Genomic DNA, 15838 nt, shown 5'->3' with positions numbered 1-15838 from the left:
TTAGCCTTATATCTATAGGGAAACTGCAGGTGTTTCTGTAGATATAAGTGACATGCTGCAATTTCCAAAACCGCAACAGTTTTGGAAATTGCAGTGTATCCGCCGTGTGTGTTTTTCTGCAATGTGTGGATGGGATTGCACTCACTGCGTTCAGTAATGCATTCGGGGAGTCCGCATGGGGACCCTCCCAAACAGACTACCGAACGCATTAGCAGACGGTGTGCAGTGAAAGCACACAGACTATAATGGGGTCCATGTGCTTTCCGTGCGGTGTCCGCATAGAACATGCGGACAGAAAAGTACTTTACAATCTACTTTCCTGTCCACATGACTCGTGCGGACACCGCGTGTAAAGCACACGGACCCCATTATAGTCTATGGGGTCCGCGTACTTTCACTGCACACCGCTTGCTAATGCGTTTGGTAATCCGTTCGGGGGAAGGGGGAGGGGGTTCCCATGCAGACTCCCCAAACAGATCACCGAACGCAGATGTGAACCAGGCCTTATACATATACCATATATACTCACACATATACAGTCCTATGAAAAAGTTTAGTAGATCCTCCTTTTACAAAGATAACAGCCTCTAGTCGCTTCTTGTAGCTTTTAATCAGTTCCTGGATCCTGGATGAAGGGATTTTGGACCATTCCTCTTTACAAAACAATTCAAGTTCAGTTCAGTTTGATGGTCGCCGAGTATGGACAACCCACTCTCAAATGATCTGAAAACAAAGATTGTTCAACATAGTTGTTCAGGGGAAGGATACAAAAAGTTGTCTCAGAGATTTAACCTGTCAGTTTCCATTGTGAGGAACATAGTAAGGAAATGGAAGACCACAGGGACAGTTCTTGTTAAGCCCAGAAGTGGCAAGTAAATAAAAATATCAGAAAGGCAGAGAAGAAGAATGGTGAGAACAGTCAAGGACAATCCACAGACCACCTCCAAAGAGCTGCAGCATCATCTTGCTGCAGATGGTGTCACTGTGCATCGGTCAACAATACAGCGCACTTTGCACAAGGGGAAGCTGTATGGGAGACTGATGAGAAAGAAGCCGTTTCTGCAAGCACGCCACAAACAGAATCGCCTGAGGTATGAAAAAGCACATTTGTACAAGCCAGCTTCATTTTGGAAGAAGGTCCTGTGGACTGATGAAACAAAGATTGAGTTGTTTGGTCATACAAAAAGGCGTTATGCATGGCGTCCAAAAAAAAACAGCATTCCAAGAAAAACACTTGCTACCCACTGTAAAATTTGGTGGAGGTTCCATCATGCTTTGGGGCTGTGTGGCCAATGCCAGCACCGGGAATCTTGTTAAAGTTGAGGGTCACATGGATTCCACTCAGTATCAGCAGATTCTTGAGAATAACGTTCAAGAATCAGTGACGAAGTTGAAGTTACTTCGGGGATGGATATTTCAGCAACACAATGATCCAAAACACCGCTCCAAATCCTCAGGCATTCATGCAGAGGAACAATTACAATGTTCTGGAATGGCCATCCCAGTCCCCAGACCTGAATATCATTGAACATCTGTGGGATCATTTGAGAGCGGGCTGTCTATGCTCGGCGACCATCAAACTTAACTGAACTTGAATTGTTCTGTAAAGAGGAATGGTCCAAAATACCTTCATCCAGGATCCAGGAACTGATTAAAAGCTACAGGAAGCGACTAGAGGCTGTTATCTTTGCAAAAGGAGGATCTACTAAATATTAATGTCACTTTTCTGTCATACTTTTGCACCGGTCATATTTTGGTTTAATGCATATTGCACATTTTATGTTAGTACAATAAACCTCATTTCAATCCTGAAATATTACTGTGTCCATCAGTTATTAGATATATCAAACTGAAATGGCTGTTGCAAACACCAAAATATTTAGAACTAAAAATGATTAAGATTAATAGGGGTGCCCAAACTTTTTCATAGGACTGTACAATACAATATACATATACACATACAATACTATAGCACATATACATTTATATACATTCATATACCATATAAGTCATATATATACTTGTATGAATACTATATATATACACACACACACATATATACATACACATTATTATAGCATACAGTATATACTCACACATACCTGTATACAAACATACAGTACTCACACAGTATACAAGTCACATACTTTACACAAATGTACATACATACATATTAAACATACAGATTTTACAAAAAGAGTTTACTCACCTATTCCAGCAGTAGTGAACTCAGCAGTCGGCTCCCTGTCCTCCCCACACGCTGCGATGTAAGAGGACTCAGTGTGAGGAGGAGGGGGAGGGGGGAGAGAGGAAGTGCGTGCGGACAGCAGGGGAAACCTCACAGGAGAGCAGCTGCAGGTAAGTGAAGGGAGCGACCGTTAGCTGATGCTGAAGAAAGACACGTTGTCCTGCGATGTGTACTTCTTCAGCATCAGCTAATGGGGGCCCCTGTGTGTGGAGGCAGATGCATTGGCCAGGTGCCCGGTTGGGGGCCCCTGGCCATCCCGATCGGGCCCCGACCAATGCATCTGCATTGGTAAAAATCAAAACTTTAAGTCAGGGCTCGGGGGCCCACCGGGGGATTCCCCGGTACACCGGTGGGCCAGTCCGAGCCTGAACATTTCAGTCCTCCCGAACCTTAATTTCAATGAATGACTGAGGTGTGTGAGGAGCACCGACTTCAGCACAAGGAGAGCTTATTAATGGTATATAACAATTACTGTCTCAAAGGACACGAAAGGTCCTATTTAACCGGTTAAGGACCAGGCCCAAAAGTATGTTAAAGACCAGGCCTTTTTTTTCAAAACTGACATGTGTCACTTTAAATGGCAATAACTTTGAGACGGTTTAACTTACACAAGTGGTTTTGAGACTGTTTTTTTCGTAACACATTATACTTCATGTTAGTGGTAAATATTAATCAATATTTGTGTATTTATTTATAAAAAAACTAGGAAATTTGATGGAAATTTGGAAAAAATTGCAATTTTCAAAATGTGAAATTCTCTGCTTTTCAGGCAGATAGTCATACCACCCAAATACATAAATAAATATTATCTCCCATATCTCTGCTTTATATCGGCATCATCTTTTGATTGTCTTTTAATTTATTTTGGACGTTACAAGGCTTACAAGTGTAACAGCGATTTTCTAGATTTGCAAGAAAATTCCCCAAACCAATTTTTTAGGGACCGCTTCAGTTCTGTAAGGAATTATAAAGGCCTGTATAATAGAAACCCCCATAAATCACCCCATTTTCAAAACTACACCCCTCAAATTATTCAAAACAGCATTTGGGATGTTTGTTAACCCTTTAAGTTTTTCATAAGAATAAAAATAATATGGCAGTGAAATTTAGACATTTTATTTTTTTTCATTAATACATTCATTTAGACCTAAAATTAACACATTCACAAAGGGTTAAAGGAGAAAATGCATCTCACATTTTGTTATGCAATTTCTCCCGTGCACAGAAATACCCAACATGTGGGCGTAAACTGATTTTTGGGTACACAGCAGTGCATGGAAGGGAAGGAGCGACACTGGGTGTGTGAACAGCAGATTTTGCTGGAATAATTTTCAGGCACCATGCCTCATTTGCAGAGCCCCTAGAGTACCAAAACAATGGAAACCCCCCAAAAGTGACCCCATTTTAGAATCTACACCCCTCACAGAATTCATCAAGGGGTATAGTCAGCATTTTGACCCTACAATTGTTTCACAGATTTTACTAACATTGGGATGTGTAAATGAAAAATTACTAAAATGTCACTTTATCCCCAAAGTTTTAATTTTCACAAGGGGATAAAGGACTAAAAGCCCCCCACAGTTTGTTACACAATTTCTCCTGAACACGGCAATACCCCATGTGTGGCCATATTCTGCTGTATGGGTACATGGCGGGGCTTGGAATGGAAAGAGCGCTATTTGGCTTTTGGATGGCAGATTTTGCTGGAATAATTTTAGGTGCCATGTCTCATTTGCAGAGCCCCTAGAGTACCAATACAGTGGAAACCCCCTAAAAGTGACCCCATTTTGGAAACTACACCCCCCACAGAACATATTAAAGGGTAGAGTGAGCATTTTGACCCTACAGCTGTTTCACAGATTTTATTAACATTGGGGCATGAAAATGAAAAATTACTTTTTTTCCAATAAACTTTCAATTTAGCCCCAAATTTTTCATTTTCACAAGAGGATAAAGGGGAAAAAGCTCCATAAAGTTTGTTAAACAATTTCTCCTGAACACAGAAATGCCCCATATGTGGTAATAATCTGCTGTATGGGAACATGGCGGGGCTCAGAATGGAAAGAGAGCTATTTGGCTTTTGAAGGACAGATTTTGCTGGAATATTTTTCAAGTCCCATGTCGCATTTGCAGAGCCCCTAAAGTACCAATACAGTGGAAACCCCCTAAAAGTGACCCCATTTTGGAAACTACACCACTCATAGAATTTATCTAGGGGTATACTGAGCATTTTGGCCTCACAGCTGTTTCACAGATTTTATTAACATTGGGATGTAAAAATGAAAAATTACTTTTTTCCCCAATGAATCGTCCATTTAGTGCCATATTTTTAATTTTGCAAGTAGTTAAAGAATTAAAAGCCCCCCACAGTTTGTTACAAAATTTCTCCTGAACACGGCAATACCCCATATGTGGCCATAATCTGCTGTATGGGTACATGGTGGGGCTCAGAATGGAAAGAGAGCTATTTGGATTTTGGAGGGCAGATGTGGCTGGAATAGTTTTCAGGTGCCATGTCGCATTTGCTGAGCCCCTAAAGTATCAATACAATGGAAACCCCCCATTGTGACCCCATTTTAGAAACTACACCTGTCAAGGAATGAATCAAGGGGTATTATCATTTTGTGCCTAAAATGCTTCCAAAAAATGAATGTCCAAAATGAAAATTTAAATTTTGAAAGAAATATGCCATTTCGGTGCCCCATACATTGCACCCACTTTGTGTTGTCAGAGACCTGCACTCCTAAAACTATTAAGGGGCCATCCCGAGGGGCAAAAAATATATATATGTGGGTGTAAACTGCTGCTTGGGCACACAGGAGGGCTCAGAAGGGAAGGAGCACTGCGCTTTTTAGCTTTTGGGGTACAGATTTAGAGGGACTTTCTGGGGGCCATGTTCCTTTTGGAGAGACCTGGAGGTAACTGTAAACCCCATTTTGTAGGGGCAAGTTTAGGGTCTCTGCAAAAGTGTCATGGCATCCAAAAACCAAACCGTCTGCGCTCCAAAAACCCAATAACCCTTCTTCCCTTCTGTGTCCGGCTGTGCCCTAATATCAGTTTATACCCACATATGACATTACGTCCGTTATCCCGGGTACACCAGTGTCATACATGTGTCATACATGTGGCATAAACTGCAGTTTGGGCGCACAGCAGGGCGCAGAAGGGAAGGAGCGCGATGAGGCTTTTGGAGTACAGATTCAGATGTTTGGTATCTGGACGCCATGCCATGTTTGTAGAGCCTGTAACGTACCAGAAAAGTGGATTCCCCAAAGGAGTGACCCCATTTTGAAAACTGCACCCCTCAAAGAATTTCTCAGGGGGTGTAGTGAGTATTAGTATCCCGGACATGACTGCACAGCGGATGGCGAAGAGGGAATGTGTAAGCGGTGCGGAGTACATTGCAAACACCAAATTCCCTACTATGTCCCAGTAGCTCCTATGATTGGGGGAGTCACTCTGGGGCTCATTTTGGGGGTCACTTCTGGTGTCTTTCCCTTGTAAGCTGTAAATCTGGGGTGTCTCCTGAAGTACACTGACACAGCTTATACATTCCCTTCCTGACGCCGCCAGTTGTATTCTAATAATTTGGCGATTTTGGTTTTTTTTGTCTTCACATTGGTAGATGCTATATTTTCTTTATTCTTTTGGTGACGCGGCCATATAAGGGCTTGTTGTTTGCGGGATGTGATATATTTTGTAATGACACCATTTTTGGGTGCCTACAACATACTGAATACATTTTATTAACTCTTTCTTGCTGGATTTAAAAAAAAAAAAAAATCCTGGCATTGAGTTGTACCCTTTAAATTTTTCGCCATGCAGCGCACAGTAAAAGTAACATATTCCCTTTATTCTGCGGGTCGGTACGGTTACGGCGATACCTCATTTATACTATTTTTTTATGCGATACTAATTCTGCAGAACAAAAACACATTTGGGGACATAAATCAGTGATTTTTGCATCGCCATCTTATGAGAGGCGTAACATTTTTATTTTTCGGTTGACAGTGTTGGTTGAGGGCTTATTTTTTGCGGGACAACCTGCGCTTTTTATTGGTACTGTTTTGGGGTGCATATGATTTTTTGATCACTTTTTATAGCATATTTTGTAAGGTGATATGGTGAAAAATCACTACTTCTGGCGGGTTTTTTCCGTTTTTTTTTCAGATGTACACCGTATACATTAAATATTATTTCAGTTTTATTGTACAGGTTGTTACGGACGCGGCGATACCAAATATGCATTGTTTTTATTAATTTTTAGTACTTTTTTTATATAGTTCATTTTGTATAGAGAAAAAGGGATTTTTGGGCTTTATAACTTTATTACTTTTTTCATACACTTTACTTTTTTTTAACTTTTTTTTTTTTAACTTTTTCATGTGTCCCTTTAGGACACTTGAATCAGTTGATGCTTTCATGAAAGCATCAACTGATTTTGTATAGTAGCTTGCAGGACACGAGCAGGACATGAGCCTGCTCGTGTCCTGCAAGCAGCAGAGGAAGTGAAACACATCGCTCACTTCCTCCATCGGTCGGCAGGATCAACCAGGTATGTTGGGGATCCGGTAGTCTGGGGTCACTGGCCAGACCCCAGACTACCTTTTACTGACATCGGCACCCCCCGATCTCGCCGCGGGGGGTGCCGATCAGCTTCAATCTGCGGCGGATCCCTTTCGATCGCGCCGTGATGTTTCACGGCACGATCGAAAGGGTTAAAACGTTCAGTCGGAACTGAGTCCGACTGAATGTTGTGGAGGGGGTGGTTAGGTGTTAGTAACACCTAATACCTGCCCTCCCCCCGCCCCACCCCCTGCCTAGTGAGTCTCTGAAGACCGGCCGTAAATTTACAATCGGCTGGTCTTAGAGACCAGGACTGCTGGCCGTAAATTTACGGCCAGCGGTCCTTAACCGGTTAAGTAACGTTAAGGAGGGAAGTGTTTTTAACTCTTTACAGCCGCTGTCATTTTTTTGATTTTCATTTTTTAATTTCCGCCTTCCAAAAACCATAACTTTTTATGTTTCTGTTCACACAGCCATATGAGAGCTTCATTTTTGTGGGACAATTTGTACTTCATAATGGTACCTTATATTCCGTATGATTTAGTGGGAAGCAGAAAAAAATTGGTGGAATTGTGGAATTACAGAAAAACTGCACTTGTACCGTTCTCTTACAGGCTTCAATTTTACTCCATTTACTGTACAGCCAAAGTGACATGTCACCTGTGTTCTATTGGTCAGTAAGATCATGGAGATACCAACTTTATATAGTTTTTTCTTAGAGTCACCATATTGACATGTCATTTTTTTTAGGTTTCCATGGCTGCATACCTCTTTTTCATTTTTTATTTTTTCACAAAGCCAGACGTACTTTTTATTTCTACCATTTTGTGGAATATGTAAAGTTTTGATCACCATTTAACATATGAAAGGCAAAACAAAGACAAAAAAAGTGGTTCAGCTCTTGAGTTTTAGTTCCTGCTACAACATTCACCCTATGGGAAATATTTATAACTTTGTAGACTAGACATTTTCAGATATAGGAATACCTAATGTGTGTTTTTTTACTTTTTAACTTTATTTTTATATATGCTCAGGGGAGGGGGATTTAAACTTTAATATTTATATATATATATATATATATATATATGTTTTACTTTTATTTGTAGACCTCTTAGGGCTCTTATTACTAATATAATGCACTGCAATCCATTGTAAATTCCCTATACTTCTATTACAGGCTGCCCCTTTCAAAGTTTGTTAACTAGAGAAAATGCTTTTGGGTGCAATGTAGAGGCATGACCAGCAGTCAATGATCTCTCCCCAGGAGGTACACTGCCTCTGAAAAACCTTTTTATAGGTCAGAGGGTCTAAGTACTTTTACTCCCTCTTGTGGCAAGCCCCAGTGACTAATTAAACCACATCTACATTTATAGGGGCTCAGTGGTTATCACTGCTGCCTTGAAGCACTTACAACTTCTGCATGAAGTTTGCATACATGATACAAATATAAAACAATTGACCCATTTGGGTACTAGGAATGGGCAAGTATGAAAGAAGATGGTCTGCCACGCTCCGTGACTACAAAAATTTCTTCTTTATTATTCCATGTTAAAAACAGTTACATAGAAGACATCCAGAAAAAGATAGAAAAAATACACATAGTGCTGTAAAAATCGCTTACGCATTTCAGGGTAAGAGAACCCCTTAGTCATAGCATACCAAACATACAGACTAAACACAGTTATATAGCATACTAACAAGCCCCCGATACGTCAGGTTGCAATAATTAATTATATGGTTAACCCCTTCCCGCCGATGGCACTTTTTGACTTCCTGACCAAGCTCGATTTTTCAAAACTGACATGTGTCACTTTATGTGGCAATAACTTTGGAACGCTTTAACTTACCAAAGTGATTTTAAGATTGTTTTTTCATAACACATTGTACTTCATGTTAGTGGTAAATTTTGGTTGATATGTTTTGTGTTTAATTATAAAAAAATTGGAAATTTGGTGGAAATTTTGAAAAATATGCATTTTATAAAGTTTGAAATGATGTACATTACATACAGATAGTCAGACCGCCAAAATTATATCATAAATCTCATGTCCCAGATCTCTGCTTTATGTCGGCATCAAACTTTAGTCACCCTTTTAATTTTTACGGACATTATAAGATTTACAAGTGAAACAACAATATTCAAAATTTTCAAGAAATTTCCAAAACCCATTTTTTAAAGGGCCTAATCCAGTTATGAAGGGGTTTTGAAAGACCCTTGTATTAAAGCCCCCCATAAATCACCCCATTTTCAAAACTGCACCCCTTAAATAAGCCAAAACAACATATACCTAGTAATTTAACCCTATAAGTGCTTAACAGGAATTAATACAAAATGGAGGTGAAATTTTCAAATTTGAATTTATTTTACTAATATTTTCGTTTAGCCCTAGAATTTGCACATTCACAAGGGGTTAAAGGAGAAACCGCATCCCACAATTTGTTAGGCAAGTTCTCCCGACTACCATAGTACCCCACTTGTGGGTGTAAACTAATATATGGACGCACAGCGAGCCGCAGGAGGGAAGGCGCAACAAGGAGCTTTTAGAGGGCAGATCTGGCTGGGATCAGTTTCAGGCACCATGTCGCATTTACAAAGCCCTCGAGGAGTCAAAACAGTGGAAACCTCTAGAAAGTGACCCCATTTTGAAAACCGCACCCCTCAAAGTATTTATCAAGTGATGTAGTAGCATCAGTAACCCCGAAGTGAATGTGTAAGCTGTGCGGAGTAAATTGGGTACACCAAATCCCATTCTATTTTCCCACCAGCTCCTATGACGCGGATGGGGAAGAGGGGCATTCTGGGGGGTCAGCGCTGGTGTATGCTCTCTCATAAGCTCTAAATATGGGGTGTCCCCTGAAAACGCTCGCGCCGCTTACACATTTCCTTCTAGTCGCAGCCACTTATGTCCTAATGATTTGGCGACTTTTGGGGTTTTTGTCTTCACATTGTACAAGGTAGATTTTTATTTTTATTTTCTGGCAATGTGGCCATATGAGGGCTTGGTGTTTGCGGTATTAGATGTACTTTTCAATGCCACCATTTTGGGGCGTGTAACTTATTGACTACATTTTATTAACTCTTTCTGGGTGGGATGTAAAAGGAAACATCAATTCTGGCATTGCTTTTTAGCATTTATTTTTTTTCCCGTGCAGCGTACAGCATAAGTAACATGTTACCTTTATTCTGCGGGTTGGTACGGTTACAGCGATACCTCATTTATATGATTTTTTAATGCGTTGCTATTTGTGCAGAATAGAATTCAATTCAGGGGAAAAAATCTATTGTTTTTGCATCGCCATCTTCTGAAAGGCATAACGTTTTTATTTTTCGCTAGACAGAGCTGGTTGAGGGCTTATTTTTTGCGGGAAGACCTCTTCTTTTTATTGGTACCATTTTGGTTTTCATCTGACCATTTGATTACTTTTTATTGAACATTTTGTAAGGGAAAGGTGGTGAATAATCATTATTTTGTGTGGTTTTCTACGTTTTTTTTTTACGACATTCGCCGTTTGGGTTAAATAATGTTTTAACTTTATTGTTCAGATTATTACGGACACAGCGATACCAAATATGTAATGTTTTTTTCTATTTTTCTTTATTTTACATAATAAAACATTTTATATGGGGAAAAAGGGATTTATGGGGCTTTATTTATTTATAATTTATTTTAAACTTATTTAAACTTTTTTATTTTGACTTTTTTTTCACTTTTTTTTTCTGTCCCCATGGGGGATTGAAGCAGTGATCGGCTGATCACTGCTTCAATAGATATATGCTGCAATACACGTGTTACACGTGTAGTGCAGAGTATAGGAAGCTGTCAGCCTGTGTAGACGCACAGGCTGACAGCTTCATTTACGGCAGGATCGGCCAGGCGCGAGGACGGGGTAAGTGAAGGGGCAGACCCGGGGTCACTGATCAGACCCCGGGCTGCCCCCTACGAACACCGGCACCCCCCGAAACCGGCGCGGGGGGTGCCGATCGGCACCATATGACGTTGTAACCCCGGAGGTGCCGGTGGTCATGTTGATCACCGGCATCTCAGGGGTTAACACCCGCGATCGGACCCGGTTCCGACCGCGGGTGTTACGGGGCATTGTCAGCCGTGTATTACGGCTGACACCCGCTGTGCATGGTGCGCACACAGTTTCTGTGTGCGCACCATGCATCCGCAGTAATAGTACGGCGGTTTGCGGGAAGCCCTTCCCTGCAGCGCTGTACTATTACGGCGAATGTCGGGAAGGGGTTAAAGGGGTTGTCCCATCACAAGGATCCTATCTATACTGCTTGTTAATGTGAATGTAAGACTTTTCCTAAATACATTGCTTCAGCAAAACTGCTTTGTTTGTCCACTATCTATAACAATCCAACATTTATATCTGGTGTGGGGAAGGTAGCTCAGTAGAAGCAGTGGTGCGGACCCAAACAGTCAAGACAGGGACACAAACTGTGCAGAAAACTGATTTATTTAGAAAAAAACCCAGGAAAATATATAAACCTTGACTTCAGACGCAAAATGCGCAAAACAAAATACAGCCTTAGCTTCAGGCAAAAATAAAATAAATTCCTGCTCGTCCGAGTGACTAACTAAACAGAAGTAATAACCTAACTATACATGTGGCTTACTAGCAGACACATGAAAAAAACAAGCACAAATTGGTCTCTCCTGACTCAGGGTAACAGGACAGACCCAACCACCTCTTCACTTCCTGTATCTGCCCTGAAGTGCAGACGCTGCAGCCATTTATGGGTCAGTAATGAGCCTCAGGACCCACACCTGGGGCTGAACCCTATTCCAGACCTTCACTGGACCACACATAGGTTAGGAATCTGGAGCTTATATTGCGGGACTCTCACACTTTGCCTTTCACTTTCTCACACTGGCTATGTAATTATTATTTTTTTAACAGGTGCATAAAGCAAGACTACTACATCATAGCTTTACAACTTGTGTGCTGTCATATAGTGTACACAAAGGGAAGTTAGTTATATCTGTTGGCTTGCGAACTTATTAAATAGTATGGGTCATGTCTTTTTTTTTTTTTTTTAAGTTAGTTTAGAGTTTATGTAAGGAAAATGGTTATGGAGTAAAGAATTCAAGAAAATAATCTATGATTTTCCAACCATACTAGGTTTTTCTTCCTTTTTTTCATTTTCCAACACTTTTTAGAGTGTTTATTACATTTGAAAATGGAACCAATTAACTCTACATTAAAGATGGGTGGAGATGAAAATCTCCTAGAACGATGTGCTAATGCATGATTTTAACTATCTTGTGTTTTACAATGAATGAACAGATGTGGGTGCAAAGAAAGTAGCAAATATTAATGGAGATGACACTTTTTGATAGACACATGAGGCAACTGGCAGGAATAAATTATAACATTGTTTTTTCAACATTCAACTGGAAAAAGCCATGTTCTAAACCCACAAGGATCCTCCCAAGTATTCACAATTAGTATTAAACTTGAACTACAATCAAATTTAGAGAACAAATGCAAAATAGAAGCCCTGTCGTGACCTAGCTTGTCGTGACCTAGCTTTACAAGGAGAGGACCACTGATAAAATACTTTTTGGTATAATCTACAGATGTCCCAATATAACTGAGGAGTTAGAGGATTCCTTGTATAAGCAATTGAGTGAGTAGCACAAGCAGGTACGGTGGTTTTGATGGGAAATTTTAACAACCTGGATATTGACTGGGGTCATAGTTCTTCATTTGCAAAGAAGGGGAAATTCATCAGCTTATTGCAGGACAATTTTATGATCCAGCTTGTAGAAGATCCAACTAAAGGGGATGCTCTACTCGATCTGATCATCTCTAATAATATGGGACTTGTTGGAAATGTCACTGTTGGCGAAAACCTTGGTAAGGGTTATTTCACACTTCGGAAAGCTTTTACGCCGTGTGGTCTCTTTGCGCGGCTAGCCACAACAGGATTCCGATGCAGTGCAGTCATGTCGCTAGCAGACAAAGGAACCCATTAAAGTCAATGGGATTTTTTCTTTTCAACCGCTGAAATTCCACACCAAATACCTCACCATTTTCCTCCATGTGAATGCACCCTAATAGTGACCATAATCTAATCAGATTTCACTTAAATTGTAAAAATTAACAAAATTGAGGATAAAATACCTCAATTTTAAAAAGACCAACTGTCCTAGGGTAAGGACTGCACTTCAATATATACCTGAGGGCAGCTATTGTCAGATAGTGATACAGAGGTTAAGTGGGAGACTATTTAAATCTATATTATTATTATTATTAATAATATATTTTATTTATATAGCGTCAACATATTCCGCAGCGCTGTACAATTTGTAGGGTTCAAGTACAGACAGAAAGATACATTACAAAGAAAGTCATGTCACACACTGGGACTGAGGGCCCTGTTTTCAAGAGCTTACAATCTATGAGGTAGAGGGGGTGACACAAGAGGTAGCAGGGGCGGCATTGGAGGTAGCATTGCTTATACAGAGGTCAGACAGTTTTGTAATAGAGGTTACTGTCATTACACAAACATAAAACTTTATGAGCCGTCGTGTCTGAACTAGTCGTGTCTTTTAACATGTGGATGGTGCTTGGACATATAAAGTTAGCCTGAAATGGCATCATATCATGTGGGGAAATGTGGGAGTGGGGACAGAGGAGGGTTAAATTTTGGGGATTCTAATGACGGTACGGAAGAGTTTACATTAGGAATTGTGATAGGCTTGTCTGAAAAGATGTGTCTTTAGTTTGCGCTTGAAGCTGTAGAAATTGGGAGTTCATCTGATTGTTCGGGATAGAGCATTCCAGAGAAGTGGTGCAACTCAGGAGAAGTCTTGTATACAAGCGTGGGAAGTTCTGATAATAGAGGATGTAAGTGTTAGGTCATTGAGTGAACGGAGAGTGCGAATTGGGAAGTAGATAGAGATGAGTGAGGAAACGTAGGGAGGCGCGGCATTATGGAGAGCCTTGTGGATGAGGGTGATAACTTTATATTTTATTCTATAATGAATAGGCAGCCAACATAGCGACTGGCACAGACCAGAGACATCACTGTAGCGTCTAGACCAGGGGTCTCAAACTCAACTCAGCATGTGGGCCGCAGAGCAAGATCCCAGCCAGTTGGCGGGCCGCACCGCGGCAAATTTAGCTCCACCCACTTTTATGTTGACTCCGCCCATTCATTTTTCATGTGCCCCCACACTGTATAATCCTCCTACAGTCACCCGTAAACTATATGCCCCCCCTCCATCTTTCCCCCAGTTACATATACACCCTTCATCTGCCCCCAGATTCATGTCCCCCATCTCTGCCCCCAGATTCATGTCCCCCCATCTCTGCCCCCAGTTTCATGTCCCCCATCTCTGCCCCCAGATTCATGTCCCCCCATCTCTGCCCCCAGTTTCATGTCCCCCCATCTCTGCCCCCAGTTTCATGTCCCCCCATCTCTGCCCCAGATTCATGTCCCCCCATCTCTGCCCCCAGATTCACGTCCCCTCCATCTCTGGCCCCAGTTTCATGTCCCCCCATCTCTGCCCCCAGTTTCATGTCCCCCCATCTCTGCCCCAGATTCATGTCCCCCCATCTCTGCCCCCAGATTCATGTCCCCTCCATCTCTGCCCCCAGATTCATGTCCCTCCATCTCTGCCCCCAGATTCATGTCCTCTCCATCTATGCCCCCAGATTCATGTCCCCACGTCTCTGCCCCCAGATTCATGTCCCCCCATCTCTGCCCCAGATTCATGTCCCCTCCATCTCTGCCCCCAGATTAATGTCCTCTCCATCTCTGCCCCCAGATTCATGTCCCTCCATCTCTGCCCCAGTGTCATGCCGTTCTCCCCCCTCCCTTCGTCTGCCCCCAGTGTCATGAGCCCCTTCATTCCACCTCAATGTTTAAAGAGGACCTTTCACCATTTTGCCCATAGGCAGCTCTATATACTGCCGGAAAGCTGACAGTGCGCTGAGTTCAGCGCACTGTCGGCTTTCCCGATGTGGGCCCGGTGTGAAGAGCTTACGGTCCGGTACCGTAGCTCTTCTATGGTCAGAAGGGCGTTTCTGACAGTTAGCCAGAGACGTCCTTCTTCATAGCACAGCCAATCGCGCTGTGCTGTGAGGGTCGGGAGGAACTCCCCCCTCCCTCCCTGATAATGCTCGTCTATGGACGAGTACTGCGAGCAGAGGGAGGGGGGAGTTCCTCCCGGCTCTCACAGCACAGCGCGATTGGCTGTGCTGTGAAGAAGGACGTCTCTGACTGAGTGTCAGAAACTCCCTTCTGACCATAGAAGAGCTACGGTACCGGGACCATAAGCTCTTCACACTGGGCCCACATCGGGAAAGCCGACAGTGTGCTGAATTCAGCGCACTGTCAGCTTTCCGGCAGTATATAGAATTGCCTGTGGGCAAAGTGGTGAAAGGTCCTCTTTAACACACAAAAAAAACACTTATACTCACCATCCAACGCTCCCCCGCTGCGCTCTGCAGTTTCACTAATAGACCTGTAGGCGCGATGTAATGATGTGACTAGACTGACTAAATCTCCACTTGAATCCACTATCTGAAAATGCTATACTCCAAACCAAAGGACAGCGTAAAATTTAACTTTTATTAAATAATGTTAAAACAATAACTCCGGGTATATAGAAGATAAAGTGTCAAACTAACTGCATAACCTTCCTAATAAAGTCTTTGCATGAAAATGACTCAATTAGTGTCTAGCTCCCAACTCTCTAGTTCAGAAGCCAAGGGTATGCTTATTGATCCAGAAATAACTTCTCCCCTGGATCAATAACAGATAGACAAATGTCTCACTAATATTTAAATATTAAAAGAAGACAGAACATTGGCATGCCGTCTATAAAGTAGCAAAAATGGGCTAGGGTATTCCTATATTAGGATATAAGCTACCTCCCACTCTGCCCAATATTAGCTATCCGGCAACAAGCCGATATAGCAGCTGATGGTAGTTTGCTGAGGATCTATCCAAGGGTTTTAGGTCCCCATTCACATATAGTATAGTCCCGTCTCAACGCGTTT

This window comes from Leptodactylus fuscus, chromosome 1, assembly GCF_031893055.1.
Source record: "Leptodactylus fuscus isolate aLepFus1 chromosome 1, aLepFus1.hap2, whole genome shotgun sequence".
In the NCBI taxonomy this organism is placed as follows: Eukaryota; Metazoa; Chordata; class Amphibia; order Anura; family Leptodactylidae; genus Leptodactylus; species Leptodactylus fuscus.
The sequence above is the reverse complement of the archived record's forward strand: the minus strand, read 5'-3'. Positions refer to the sequence as shown.